This window comes from Hevea brasiliensis, chromosome 4 (assembly GCF_030052815.1).
Source record: "Hevea brasiliensis isolate MT/VB/25A 57/8 chromosome 4, ASM3005281v1, whole genome shotgun sequence".
NCBI classification, from domain to species: Eukaryota; Viridiplantae; Streptophyta; class Magnoliopsida; order Malpighiales; family Euphorbiaceae; genus Hevea; species Hevea brasiliensis.
In genome coordinates, this window is record NC_079496.1 from 101,120,550 (window position 1) to 101,135,712 (window position 15,163).

Sequence of the window (15,163 nt, forward strand, 5' to 3'; positions counted from 1 at the left end):
GTGCTTAATTTTTTTTAAATCATTTTTCCTTGTGTTGACTATTTTTCTCAGAGAAATAAAATGCTTGTTGAATTGTTTGCTTTGCTTAAATTATGAATACGAATATCAACTGTTTATTTTAGCTTTGACTTATGCTTTAATTTTCCTACATATGATATTGAACTACCATTATTGATTAATGCAGGTTCAGTGAAGAGGAATTCAATTTAGAATCATGGATTGCTTTTCCTGAAGGTAAGCAAATATGGATAAAGAAAATACAGTTGCTGCCAGAGTTGAAGAGCCCACTACCCGAGTCACTCGAGCAAGGGCTAAAGCCTTAGAGACTTTAGGAGGAATACTTCCTGCCTCAAAACCTTCTTTTAAAGAGGATCAGAAGCGTGTTCATAGAGCCAATACCAAAAGAATACCATCAGATGATAATAAAGCTTCTGTGATCGCAATTTCTGACCTTCAGTGTAAGAGAAGGGCAGTGCTTAAAGATGTGACTAACTTAACTCGGGAGAATTCATTTACAAATTGCATCAATGGAACTAAGGTTCAGGTAAAGCTATGCAGTTTTCTAGTTGGTAATCCCAAATTCCTAATTCTCATTTCAAGGTCAAGTATGTTACACTAGTATTTGTCAAGATGATTTACTTCTATCTAATGTTTCCTATTGTTATTTACTGGTTGCTGTTGAGAACAGTAAATTTGAAGAAAAATCTCTATTTTTATGTGTTTAAATATATATATATATACAAGATTCCCTATTTATATAGGGTGATTTACAGATGTTGTCCCTTATAGCAACCTAAGAGGGGGGGGGGGGGTGAATTTGGTGTTAATTAAAAAATCTGAAGACTAAGAGAAATTTTGAGTGAAGAGCACAAAGAAAAGGAATGAAAGAAAGAACACAAAGAATTTTATAGAGGTTTGGCTATCCCAAGCCTATGTCCTCTCCTCAAGGCCCTTCTTGAGAGTTAACTCCACTAAAATTCTTCTTTGGGTGAAGAATAAACCCTTACAATCACCACAAGAGCAAACCCTTGCTCTTTTATAAATCCATTTACACTTAAGAGCAATTTAATGCTCTATTACACTCAAGTTACAATGAATGCTCACAACAACCTTGAATTAACTCTCAGAACAAAGAAATTACAGCTCAAAATATCAAGCTCTCAATAATCAATTATGGTATCTCAAGTTTTAGAGAGAGAGAAGAAGAAAAAATCTTTTGAACACAATAAATTCTCAAGAAATAGTTGATATTTGCTTCCTCCAGTCATAAATGGTCTCTATTTATAGTTTTGACAAGAAAATGACTATTGGGGGTGTATTAAATGCAAATATAGCTATTTAACCACCTAAAACTCTATTTTATCGAGTTTCAAAAACCCAAGTTCGGCTGTCGAAGGTTGGAGCATCAAAAAACACCACTCAAAAAGTGAACTTCGGCTGCTAAAGTGTTTTCTGGATAAAAAGGGTTTAAACACTCAAAAACCATCATTTAAGAAGTGAACTTCGGCTGCCGAAGTTCCTACTTTTGGCTGTCAAAGTGCTATCTAGTAAAAAGGGCACTTAGGCTTCAAAAACTCATAACTTTTTGACCTGTACTCAGATTTTCAATGTTTGAACCATTGAAAAGCTAATTTAATAAATTTTTCAATGAAAACACTTTTAAAAATGAATTTGCATTTTCCAAAAGTGAAAATTTCTTTTTACTCCCCCCTTGATCAAGAAAAAGTTATAAATAAAGACATTAAGAAGTTTAGAGATTAAAAACTCATAACTTTTTGATCCAAACTTAGATTTTTAATCCGTTTGAATTATTATTGTAACACCCTAGGCAAATCCTACGTCGGCAAAACACGGGAGAGATGCTGGGTTTATAAGTTGGTGGTTCGTAATCCCTAGTGATGCATTTTAAAACCGTGAGGGCTTCGGCCCAGAGCGGACAATACCACTAGTGGGCCGGGCCATTACATTTGTGGTATTAGAGCTGCTCCGCATACAACCTTGAGCGATGGTGGGGCAAACCTTAGCGAGAACGCTGAGTCCCATAAGGGGGTGGATTGTAACACCCTAGGCAAATCCCACATCGGCAAAACACGGGAGAGATGCTGGGTTTATAAGTTGGTGGTTCGTAACCCCTAGTGACGCGTTTTAAAACCGTGAGGGCTTCGGCCCAGAGCGGACAATATCACTAGTGGGCCGGGCCATTACATTTGTGGTATCAGAGCCGCTCCGTGTGCAACCTTGAGCGATGGTGGGGCAAACCTCAGCGAGGACGCTGAGTCCCATAAGGGGGGTGGATTGTAACACCATAGGCAAATAACACATTGGCAAAACACGGGAGAGATGCTGGGTTTATAAGTTGGTGGTTCGTAACCCCTAGTGACGCATTTTAAAACCGTGAGGGCTTCGACCCAGAGCGGACAATATCACTAGTGGGCCGGGCCATTACATTTGTGGTATCAGAGCCGCTCCGCATGCAACCTTCAGCGATGGTGGGCAAACCTCAGCGAGGACGCTGAGTCCCATAAAGGGGGTGGATTGTAACACCCTAGGCAAATCCCACATCGGCAAAACACGGGAGAGATGTTGGGTTTATAAGTTGGTGGTTCGTAACCCCTAGTGACGCGTTTTAAAACCGTGAGGGCTTTGGCCCAGAGCGGACAATATCACTAGTGGGCTGGGCCATTACAATTGGAAAGCTAATTTGATAAAATTTTCAATGAAAAAACTTTCAAAAACAAATTTGCATTTTCCAAAAGTGAAAATTTTATTTTACTCCCTTGGTGAAGGAAAAGTTGAAAATAGAGACACTAAGAAATTTAGAGACACCTAGACTTGAGCCACCATAACCAACCAATTGAGATTCATAAGATAAAAGAAAAATTTACATTGCAGTGTCGCCTTGATCTTTGCTTTAATTTTTTATTCTCTTTCAATCTTGATTTGAAGTAATTTCTCAATTTTGAACTTGGAACCTACAAACTTAACACAAATACTTTCAAGGTAGATTAGTAGCACACTAATTGTTTATAATCATCAAAATATGTATTAAGAGCCCTAGGTCGAATAATCTCCCCTTTTTGATGATGACAAATAATTAGTGGATGAGAAAAATTGATCATAAGTGAAGTATGTGTCTTCCAAAAATTCTCCCCCTTAATGTACTCCCCCTTTTAAAAATAATTTATGCTTTAATAACTAGAATTTGGAGAGCACATAAGAGAAATTTTAACTCAATGAATCCTAGATGAATGATGATGCAAAAGTTAAATTATAATCCGATAGATTAGAATATGTATCATAAATATACCAAAAAGCATCATATAAATATACAACAAACAAGTATAAAGATATTTCTATTCAGATTCTATATCAATAATATGTGTCACATTCACTATCTACATATATCTCTCTCCCTTTTGGTATCATCAAAATACACTATCTACATATCTCCCTGATAATGGTGCCAATTATTGTAGGATTGAGCGCTTAAGCTTAGCATCATTACAAAATTATTTTAGTAGTAAGAAAGTCAACACATATCAAATTGTATGGTCAATTTAGTAAGCATAACATTATCAAGGTAACAAACTAGTTGGTGAGATTATTAGCATTTTAGAGAGAAAAACACAATAGTATGCACAAAATAATGTCAATGCCCAAGAAATAATTTAACATGACTAATTGTGAAAGATATTTTCAAACCAATCAACTATTTAAAAAATATATATCTAACCTTAGCAACTATAAAACCAATTGTGAGGATATAAAAACACATGACAATATATGAAGATTACAAGAACACTTCATATAATGGCAAACTTATAAGGAGCATTTCCAAGACAAGGCATAACTTATTTGATTTGAATCCTAACATGAATATAATTGTATTGTTGAGACACTTAAAACAAATATATGGTGTATGTTCAATCTAGAGGTAGCATACTAAACAACTATTCTCAAGAATATCTTACAATGAGCCAAAAAGACCACAATACAAATTCAGTAATTTCATATGAATAGGACTTGTAAAACCATCATGGAGTCTATTCAAAGCAATAACAAAATTTTTGCAAAAAACTTTCTTAGGATAATCAAAGAGAATAATCTAAATTAATGAGAAGTAGTATTGTGATCATGTGGTAGCAAAAAAGAATACCAGTATTTGTTTATGTGAACAGTAAATCACAATATGTATGCAACATCATAAAGCAAGTACAGGTATAAACCATATAGGAATAAGAATTCTAACTAACGATAAGAAGGATCAATAATCTAAATTAGGCAAAATCTCAATATTGAATTTCAATGTTCATAAAATTACAAGTATAAATATACGCATGTAGCAGCCGATCAAATAACATTGTGCTAACTCAAATCAATCATTATATAACATGAAGATTAATTGAAGATGTGACTAATTATCCGAAAGAGAAGAAACTAAAAAAAAAAAAATTTGGAAAAGAGTTCCCAAGAGCCACAATAAATTAATAACTATATGGATTGTGAAACCCTAAGGAGGTCAAATGTATCAAATTATGGTAAAATCGAGCTTAGGAAGGTTTGAAAATAATGAGTTCAAGGGAAAATTGATTGAGAAACTGAGTGAGGAGAGAGTCGGGAGTGATAGAGGGAAAAAAAAGAGAGAGAGCAGGAAAGTGGAAGAGAGAAGGTTTCAAAAAGTTAAGGTTCGACAGCTGAAACCAAGGCTTTTGGCTGCTGCTTTAGCTGTTGCCCAATTTCAAAAAAGAATTTGAAGGTTAGGTAGCCAAAACAAGGACTTTCGGCTGCCTAAAGTGCCTATGCTTGAAATTTTTAGAACCACATTTTCAAGACCACAGCAATATCTCTTTTCTTTTTGAGTAACTAAGACTCTTAACACGAAAAAATTTTGAAAAATATTGAGACAAATCTTAAAACACCAAACATAGACTAATTTAACAAGAATTTTCAAAAAATATACATACTTTCAATCATCACAATTTCAAGCATCAAAGTTATCAAGCATGCGTAATTCTCTCTTAATGAAATTAAACCTATATTTACATAAAGGTTTTGTAAATATATCAGCTAATTGGTGATTAGTATCAATAAACTCAAGAACAACATCACCATTCAATACATGATCACGTATAAATAATGTCTAATATTTATATGCTTGGTTCTAGAATGTTGTATGGGGTTTTTGATCAAATTGATTGCACTTGTGTTATCACATCTAATAGGAATGTGATTAAGAGACACTTTGAAGTCCCTTAATTATTGTTTAATCCAAAGAATTTGGCTACAACAAAGACCTGTAGCTATATATTCGGCTTCGACCATGGAAAGTGTAACCAAATTTTATTTTTGGCTACACCAGGAAACTAAAGAGTGTCTTAGGAGTTGACAAGTACCTGAGGTACTATTCCTATCAAGGATGCTTCCAGCAAAGTCAGCATCCAAGTAGGAACACAAATCAAAAGATGCATTTTTAGGATACCATAGACCTAAATGCAATGTACCATTTAAGTATTCAAGAATGAGTTTAACAGCATGCAAATGAGACTTTTTAGGCCATGATTGAAAAAGTACATATAAAATATATGAAAAACAAAATATTCGGTCTACTAGCCGTGAGGTATAAGAGACTTCCGATCATACCTCTATAGAGCTTTTCATCAATCGGTTTTCCTTTTTCATCCTTGTCAAGTTTGGTGTTTGTGCTCATTGGAGTTCTACTTGGCTTGCTATTCTCCATCCCATACCTCTTAATCAATTCTTTGGTATGCTTAGCTTGGTTGATGAAGATGCCATCCTTAGCTTGCTTGATTTGAAGCGAAAGGAAGAACTTAAGTTCTCCCATCATTCTCATCTCAAACTCACTCTTCATGGTTTTAGCAAACTCTTCACACAAACACTCATTAGTAGCACCAAATATAATATCATCAGTATATATTTGCATTATAAGGATGTTATTTTCATGATTTTTAACAAAAAGAGTTGTATCAATTTTTCCTTTTGAAAAACCATTTTGCCAAAAAAAGTTACTAAGCCTTTCATACCAAGCTCTAGGAGCTTGTTTCAAACCATGCAAAGCTTTAGTTAATTTAAAAACATGATTTGGAAACTCATGATTTTCAAAACCAGGAGGTTGCTCAACATATACCTCCTTAGTAATAAAATCATTTAGAAAAGCACTTTTAACATCGATTTGAAAAAGTTTAAAATTCATGTATGATGCATATGTAAACAAAATTCTAATGGCTTCTAATCTAGCTACAAAGGCAAAAGTTTTATCATAGTCAATGCCCTCCTTTTGGTTATAGCCTTTGGCTACTAACCTAGCCTTATTCTTAGTTATGTTTCCATCCTCATCTAACTTATTTCTAAATACCCATTTGGTGCCTATAGATGGATGATCCTTTGGCCTAGGAACTAAGGTCCAAACCTTATTCCTTTCAAATTGATTGAGTTCCTCTTGCATTGCAAGTACCCAACTCTCATCATTAATGGCCTCATCTATACTCTTAGGTTCTACATGAGAAATAAAAGCAAGATTATTACATGTATTTCTAAGAAAGGATCTAGTTGTTACCCCTTTTGATGTATCACCAATGATTAGGTCTTTAGGATGATCCTTCTTGAAGGTCCAATCTTTAGGTAGATCTTGTTAAACATTTTAATTAGGAACTAGTTGACCTTGTGGCTCTTGAAGCTTAACTTCATCATCTCCCAAATCCTTCAAGGGATCTTCCTCGAGTTAATCTTGATTTTTACTAGATTGAGGATCTCTAAGAGTCAACTCATCAAAATTACGTACATCATCATCATAAGAAATATCCTTTCTAAGACCAAAGGGGTTAACTTTATCAAATATAATATGCATTGACTCTTCAATAACTAAAGTTCTCTTATTGAAGACTCGATATGTTTTACTAGATATAGATTACTCCAAGAAGATACCTTTATTGGTTTTGGAGCCAAATTTATCTAGATTATCTTTGGTATTCAAAATGAAGCAATTGCAACAAAAAACTCTAAAATAGCCTACTTTAGGTTTCTTGCCATTCCATAGCTCATAAGGGCTTTCTTCAAAAAAGGTCTAATCAAAACTCTATTTAAAACATAACAAGCCCTATTAATGGCTTCCACCCAAAAATAAGTATGCAAGTTATATTCATTTAACATAGTCCTCCCCATGTCTAAAACGGTTTTTTTTTTTTTAAATAACAACATTTTGTTAGAGAGTCCTAAGAGAAGAAAAGTTATGAGTGATCCCTAGTGAGATACAAAACTTTTCAAATATCTCATTTTCAAATTCTCTATCATGATTACTCCTAATAGAAGAAATTTGAAAACCTTTTTCATTTTGAACCCTTTTTGAAAATCTCTCAAAAATATCAAAACATTCATCCTGATGAGCAAGGAATGCAACCCAACCCAAGTATTGTAACACCCTCATTTTTGTAGTCAGTGCGCCCTACTATTCCGATGGCTAATGTCTGCCCCAAAAGTCGAAATGTTTGGAACTACACTGCAATGACAATGAGGAAGTATAAAATAATAAAATATGTGATGAGAAAAATTAAGGAAAGATAAAATAGAGAAAATGAAACTAGGTTAAATGAGTCGGCATCGTAGCGATGGGTGACTGCACCGGAAAGTTACGGCGAGGACTGTTGATTAGCCCTGGACCATAGAGAACCCTGAGAAATATTTTCGGGACCAAATTAAAGGTCTACTGAGGTATAATTGACATTGAAAATGTCAAAGAAAAATTAGTAAGTCAGTACAAATAAAAAACGAAAATTTAAGAAAATCGGCGGGACAAGGATTAAATCAGTATACCGAAAAGGTCTGAATTTGATCCGAAGAGGGGCATTTTGGTCATTTGACACCTAGAGTTGACTTTTGACCTAAATGTCCATGAAAAATAAGTGGTATTATATTTTGAAAATTTAATGAAAAATGAAATTCAAGATAACATGTAATTTAAGGGAATTGGAGGGCATAATTGCAATTAAAGGAAATCTTGAATTAATCTAATTTTTAATTGTGATTAGTGGGGCATTAGTGGAGTATATAAGGACCACTAGGATATATTTTTCCACTAAAAGATTCATCTTCTTCTTCATTCTTCTTCTTTGCCGAATGTGTTTTTCCTCCAAGCTTCCTCCATGGCCATTCATGCATAAGCTCAAATCTACTATGATTCAAGCCATATTTCTTCAAACTCCTTTCATTAAAAGTGGTCCTCACACCACGGGCAGTATGTGGGCAGCAAAAAGGAAGAGAAATTCCAAGGATTTGTCAAGCTCAAAATAATATTAGTGCTAAATTTCCTTCCTCCCTTAATTAATCTTTGATTTAAGGTTGTGATGAGCGTAATTGTTGAGAAATTTGAAGAAAAAGATGAGTATTTGATGGAGCATGAATTTGGCAGCCATGGAAGTGCATGGCTATTGAATTATTCATGCATGTATTTGTTGGGATTGAATGTTGATTAAGGCAATTTAAGGTGCTAGTAAGTTAATTTCTATATGAATGTATATTTGAGCATTTGAATTTGGATTTGAAGGAATTGTGGAAGATTTATGCATTTTTGGACAATTTGGCAGCCTTATGATTCATTGAAGAGTGCTTGAATTCATGAAGTTGTTTGATGAATTGTGGTACTAAGGGATTAATGGAAGTGTATGTAAATTATTGTTGGAATTATATACAATAATTAGGTGTATTCATGTGTATAATATGTTAATTTTGGACTTTGTGATTTAGGGTTGTGTATTGTACATTGAGAATTTGTATATACTGTTCAAAATGACCTTAATGAGATGTGGTGAATGATGTTAGTACATTAGGAGTCCAGAATTTAGGCATGGGAAGTTAAGGTATAGCAAGTTGAATGTGTAAATTGATTGGTATTTGAGGACTGCATTGAGGGCAGTATGCATTCGAGCCTATAACCCTAATTGTGTGATCCAAATTGGTGTGAGGCCAATTGAAGGTAAAATTAGACATGTAATGAACCAACTTTCATGTAGGAATCTTACCTAAATTCTGTCCAGAAGGTGACTCAAAAAGTAACCTAATCCGGAATTGGCAATTTGCAACCTAGATTTTTGACCATATGAACAGTAACCAGTATTTTTTCCATAACTCACTCAAAACAGGTCCAAATGACCTGAAATTTATACCATGGAAAGATTAGACATAGAGCTACAACTTTGGTGAAGATCATAGAACCCAGAAATGTCATTTACTAATTCAAATTGCTTGCACAAGTTGAGGTAACAAAACTATCTAGAACCATTGCAACCCAGAATTTGACCATATGAACAGTAGTCACTAAAATGACCATAACTCACTCAAAACAGGTCCAAATGACCTGAAATTTATACCATGGAAAGCTTAGACATAGAGCTACAATTCTTATGAAAACACCAAAGTCCAAAAATGACTAGAACCAAGTCAAATTTCTTGCCCAAGTTAGGGTACCAAAACTGCCAGAGCTGAATTTGACCTAAAATTGACCAAATTTTGTACTAAAGATGCAATCTGTCTAGCTTTAGTAAATTGACCATATCTTGGTCTATACAACTCAGAATGACTTGAAATTTGTGCCAAAAGTTCAATAAGACATAAACCTACAATATTGAAATTTTGACCAGAACCCATCAATCAAGGGAACTAGGCTAATTAAGTTGATTAAATTGACACACTAAATCTGGAATTGGTACAATTGACCATTAAGTCCAAAAAATTCAAATAGGTATATCTCGCACAAGAAGTCTCCAAATGTAATGAGCCATACCAATTTGGAAAGCTAAGAAAGAGACCTATTACTTTGTTTTAGGTAACTTCCTCAAATTATAAATGTATAAGGCCAGACTTTAAGATCAAAGTCATTGACCTGATTGAGGACCATGCGAATATAGGACCTTTGAGTCCAAGTCAACAATTTGACTATAAAGAATTCTATAAGACTTGACAAATTACAAGTAAAATTTCTAAATGACTATAAGACATAGGGCAACAAATCCTATGAAGCACGCTAGGCTTAAATGTCATAATAAGCAGTTCAAATAAATTAGTAAAGTCCGAAATCAAAATGACTACTAAGGGAACCAAAATTCAGATTTAACCTAGTTATGGTTAATTGACCATAACTTGAGTTATACAGCTCAAAATGGAGTAATTCAAAAAGAGAATTAAAGAAGACACAATAAGAAACAATTTGATGAAGAGATTTTTGATAATTTCACCCTATAGCCTGACCCAAAGGAACAGTAACCATTGGCTATGAAATCTGAAAATTTAGAATCACTTATAATTAGCCTTGAATTAAGTTTGGAAATCAATGCCAACGAGTATAAACTCAAAATGAGGAATCCTAGTACAACTAGAACCAACATATCTGTTCAGTATGGAAAAGTCAACATTTATGTTTGACTAGTAATGTGAATAAGAAATATAATGACTTAATAAATCACATGAGTGTATGAATGGGACATTAGTCCTTATTATCAGAGACAAGAAAAATGCTTTGAGCACAATGGTACTTCAGAACAATTGATAGGAAACGTGATCTGTCTGATGATCTACTAAATAATTGTGACATGTTGATACTAGAATCAACCTATCCATGATGCATAAAAAGGTCAACAATTTTGTTGACGAGTGAAAGGCATAATAACCTATAAACCCTAAAAATAAAGAATTAAATATTTAAGTTTGTAAATGCCCTAGTATTGCCTAGTTGACTAGTTTGGATAGGTTGGCATGCCAATAGGATTCTGATAGCTGTTCTGTAAATGACTTTATGCCATATTATGTTTTAAGGCTTATTATGCCACACTGTGATTTTAATAGCCAATGGCTATATGGATTATGTTATTATACTTGGCTTATTGCCTTACTGATTGATTATATGGCTTTTTAGCCACACTGTTTGCACACCGGGAGATACTTTGTGACCGATGGTGTGACGGCCCGAGGTACTAGGTACCCAGTGCTAGTATATTTGTTTATCCAGTCTGATCAGTGTATAGGATACACGGGCAGTCAATTAAAACATTATTCAATTCAAGCAGTTAAGTATAATGAAATTTCAGTACAATTAAATTAAGTATTGAATGAAATGAGGAAAAGAGATTAGCAATAGAAACATAACAAAAATACAATTTGCAGAACCATAGAGGCTTAATATACAATATAGTTAGAATAATTTGTATACTAAGTATATTTACTGAAAGGTAATAAACTAAGCACTTCCAAAGAAGAACAAACTAGTCTATAAGATAGTTGATACTAGAAATACCATACTAAATTAAATTGATTTTTGAGTATCCGAATTATAATTTATTTCTTTCTTTATTTGTATATATTATTTCTTGTTATACTATTGTACCGCTAAGCAGAAATGCTTAGTGCAATGGAATTGCTTCCTCGCGCATGTACTGAAAGTAAAACCAGTAGATTGTCGACTGAGATTTTTGGAGTCCAGATCTGCAGAAGTGTCAGAAGAGTACAAGGTTGTCACCTCTTTAGCAATGCATGTAGATAGGGCTCATATTTACACATGTTATGTATTTTGTTCATTCTAAGTATATTGTAAATTATTTGTATATCATGTATTTGAAAAACTTATGTAATTAGTTGGCAAATTATATAAGTTAATGAAATGTAAGAATTCTGATATCTGAGTTGATTATCTAATCATAATGATTCTAAATAAGATTGAGTTTGAGAAATTTTAAGACTGAATCTGAGTTTGAGAAACTGTTGAGAATGCTTTGAGATAATCTGAGTTATGAATTTGAGTATATATTGAAATTGTTTTTGGCAGGTTTAGAAGAACTGTTAGTCCAAATTACAGTCGGCACTTTGCCGGATTGTCGTTAATATTTTTGAAATTTCCAAATTAGTTAGATTTTGATAAACAATAAAAATAGCCTAAATCTTAGATAAAGTTTTTGAACAAGTAAATCAAGAACTATAATGAAATCAGATAAGATTAGGTGCTCCGGCACTCCGTGTGACACGCTTTGCTCAGCTACACTGTAGACCAGTGAGGGGTGTTACATTTAGTGATATCAAAGCACGGTTTAGGCATTCCTAGGCACAGATAAGTAGAAAGAACTAGTGTGCATACATGCATCGCATTCATAAGAGTCGAGGTGACACTAATGCAAATCTGTTTACTTTTGATTATTCAAAGTTAAGATATGGACTCAGAGTTGCAGAGAGCATAGGAAAAAAAGTAGAAAACCTAGTTCATGAGGTTATAACGTAGTGACTATGTAATGTTCTTGATGTTTGTATTGTAAGCTGCAGATTACAGTACCGACATGGGATTATTGTATAGAGCTATGTGCTTTCTCGTGGTACAATAAACTAAGAATATTTGTAAGAAATCTATAATTTGATACAGTTACGCCCGAATTGAGTACTATTGCAAGAAATAAATGTGAAAATTCTAGTTAAAAAATTAAACTTCAGAACTAGCATACTGAAAGATCACACTTGTAAGGTAGCTAGAGTCAGTCACTCAGTTACACTAATGTGAACTACCTGTATCACAGTAATTGCTATAAGCTTAGAGAAATCAGTATGACTTATCATCCTCCGAGGGATGAACAGTCGAAATGAGTAATTCAGGTAAATTCTGAAACTCATTGAGTTCCTGTAAACAATGAAATAAAAAGATAATAATAACCTATAATATGTGACAAGCCCTCGAGAATATACCGAGAACTTGTGTCATTGAATCCGAGGGAAGATGGGACAGATACCTCCCACTAACAGAATTTGTATACAATAATAAGTGTCAAGCTAGCATACAAACTACACCCTATGAAACACTGTAAGGGAAAAAGTGCAGAACACCAGTACGTTGAGCTGAGTTGGGTAAATATATCTAGACATTGATATAGAGTCTTATAATTATTTTGATATTTTTATCAGAAAAGAGTGATTTAGGTATTCGAAAATATATTTAGAAGTTGTAGTGCTATTCCCTTTGGAAGCAAGAATAGATACCTTACATTGATGGAGTTTGTGTATAGTGATATTTATTAAATAAGCATGAAGATACCAAGGTATAAGGTCTTGTATGAGATAAATACAGAATACCTAAACAAAGGGTAATTTAATAAAGATGGAATTGGTAAAAGAGATTGAAGGACCAGTAACGATTATAGTATGAGAAATTAAAGAACTACTGAATAATAGACTTCCATGAGTAGAGATAATAAAGGCAAAAGAAAACAATGATGGGAAAGTGAATAGAATTATAAGATAACGATAAGCTCAGTTGTTTAAATTCGATGAATTTTGAGAACGAAATTCCTTTTTAAAGGGAAAAAGTTGTGACACCCTCATTTTCGTAGTCCGTACGCCCTACTGTTTCGATTGCTAATGTCTGCCCTGGAAAGTCGGAATGTCTGGAACTACACTGCAATGACAGTGAGGAAGTATAAAATAATGAAATATGTGATGAGAAAAATTAAGGAAAGATAAAAGAGAGGAAATGAAACTAGGTTAAACGAGTCGGCATCGTAGCGATGGATGACTGCACCGGAAAGTTACGGCGAGGACCGTTGACTAGCCCAAGAAATATTTTTGAGACCTAATTAAAGGTCTACTGAGGTATAATTGACATTGAAAATGTCAAATAAAAATTAGTAAGTTAGTACAAATAAAAAACGAAAATTTAAGAAAATCGGCAGGACAAGGATTAAATCGGTGTTACCGAAAAGGTCTGAATTTGACCCAAAGAGGGGCATTTTGGTCATTTGATACCTAGAGTTGACTTTTGACCTAAATGTCCATGAAAAATAAGTGGTATTATATTTTGAAAAATTAATGAAAAATGAATTTCAAGATAACATGTAATTTAAGGGAATTGGAGGGCATAATTACAATTAAAGGAAATCTTGAATTAATCTAATTTTTAATTGTGATTAGTGGGGCATTAGTGGAGTATATAAGGACCACTAGGACAGATTGTTCCACTAAATGATTCATCTTCTTCTTCATTCTTCTTCTTTGCTGAATGTGTTTTTCCTCCAAGCTTCCTCCATGGCCATTCATGCATAAGCTCAAATCTACCATGATTCAAGCCATATTTCTTCAAACTCCCTTCATTAAAAGTGGTCCTCACACCATGGGCAGTATGTGGGCAGCAAAAAGGAGGGAAATTCCAAGGATTTGTCAAGCTCAAAATAATGTTAGTGCTAAATTTCCTTCCTCCCTTAATTAATCTTTGATTTAAGGTTGTAATGAGTGTAATTGTTGTGAAATTTGAAGAAAAAGATGAGTATTTGATGGAGCATGAATTTGGCAGCCATGGAAGTGCATGGCTATTGAATTATTCTTACATGTATTTGTTGGGATTGAATGTTGATTAAGGCAATTTAAGGTGCTAGTAAGTTAATTTCCATATGAATATATATTTGAGCATTTGAATTTGGAGTTGAAGGAATTGTGGAAGATTTATGCATTTTTGGATAATTTGGTAGCCTTATGATTCATTGAAGAGTGCTTGAATTCGTGAAGTTGTTTGATGAATTGTGGTACTACGGGATTAATGGAAGTGTATATAAATTATTGTTGGAATTATATGTAATAATTAGGTGTATTCATGTGTATAATATGTTGATTTTGGACTTTGTGATTTAGGGTTGTGTATTGTACATTGAGAATTTGTATATACTGTTCAAAATGACCTTAATGAGATGTGATGAATGATTTTAGTACATTAGGAGTCCAGAATTTAGGCATGGGAAGTTAAGGTATAGCAAGTTGAATGTGTAAATTGATTGGTATTTGAGGACTGCATTGAGGGCAATATGCATTCGAGCCTATAACCCTAATTGTGTGACCCAAATTGGTGTGAGGCCAATTGAAGGTAAAATTAGACATGTAATGAACCAACTTTCATGTAGGAATCTTACCTAAATTCTGTCCAGAAGGTGACTCAAAAAGTGACCTAATCCGGAATTAGCAATTTGCAACCCAGATTTTTGACCATATGAACAGTAACCAGTATTTTTGCCATAACTCACTCAAAACAGGTCCAAATGACCTGAAATTTATACCATGGAAAAATTAGACATAGAGCTACAACATTGGTGAGGATCACAGAACCCAGAAATGTCATTTACTAAGTCAAATTGCTTGC

At 33.8% G+C, this 15,163-nt stretch overlaps 1 pseudogene; it reads left to right on the forward strand.

Annotated features, from left to right (window-relative positions):
• The first annotated feature begins 191 nt into the window (after positions 1-191).
• The window catches only part of LOC110669707 (cyclin-A2-2-like), a 49,195-nt pseudogene continuing 34,223 nt past the window's right edge, over positions 192-15,163 (forward strand).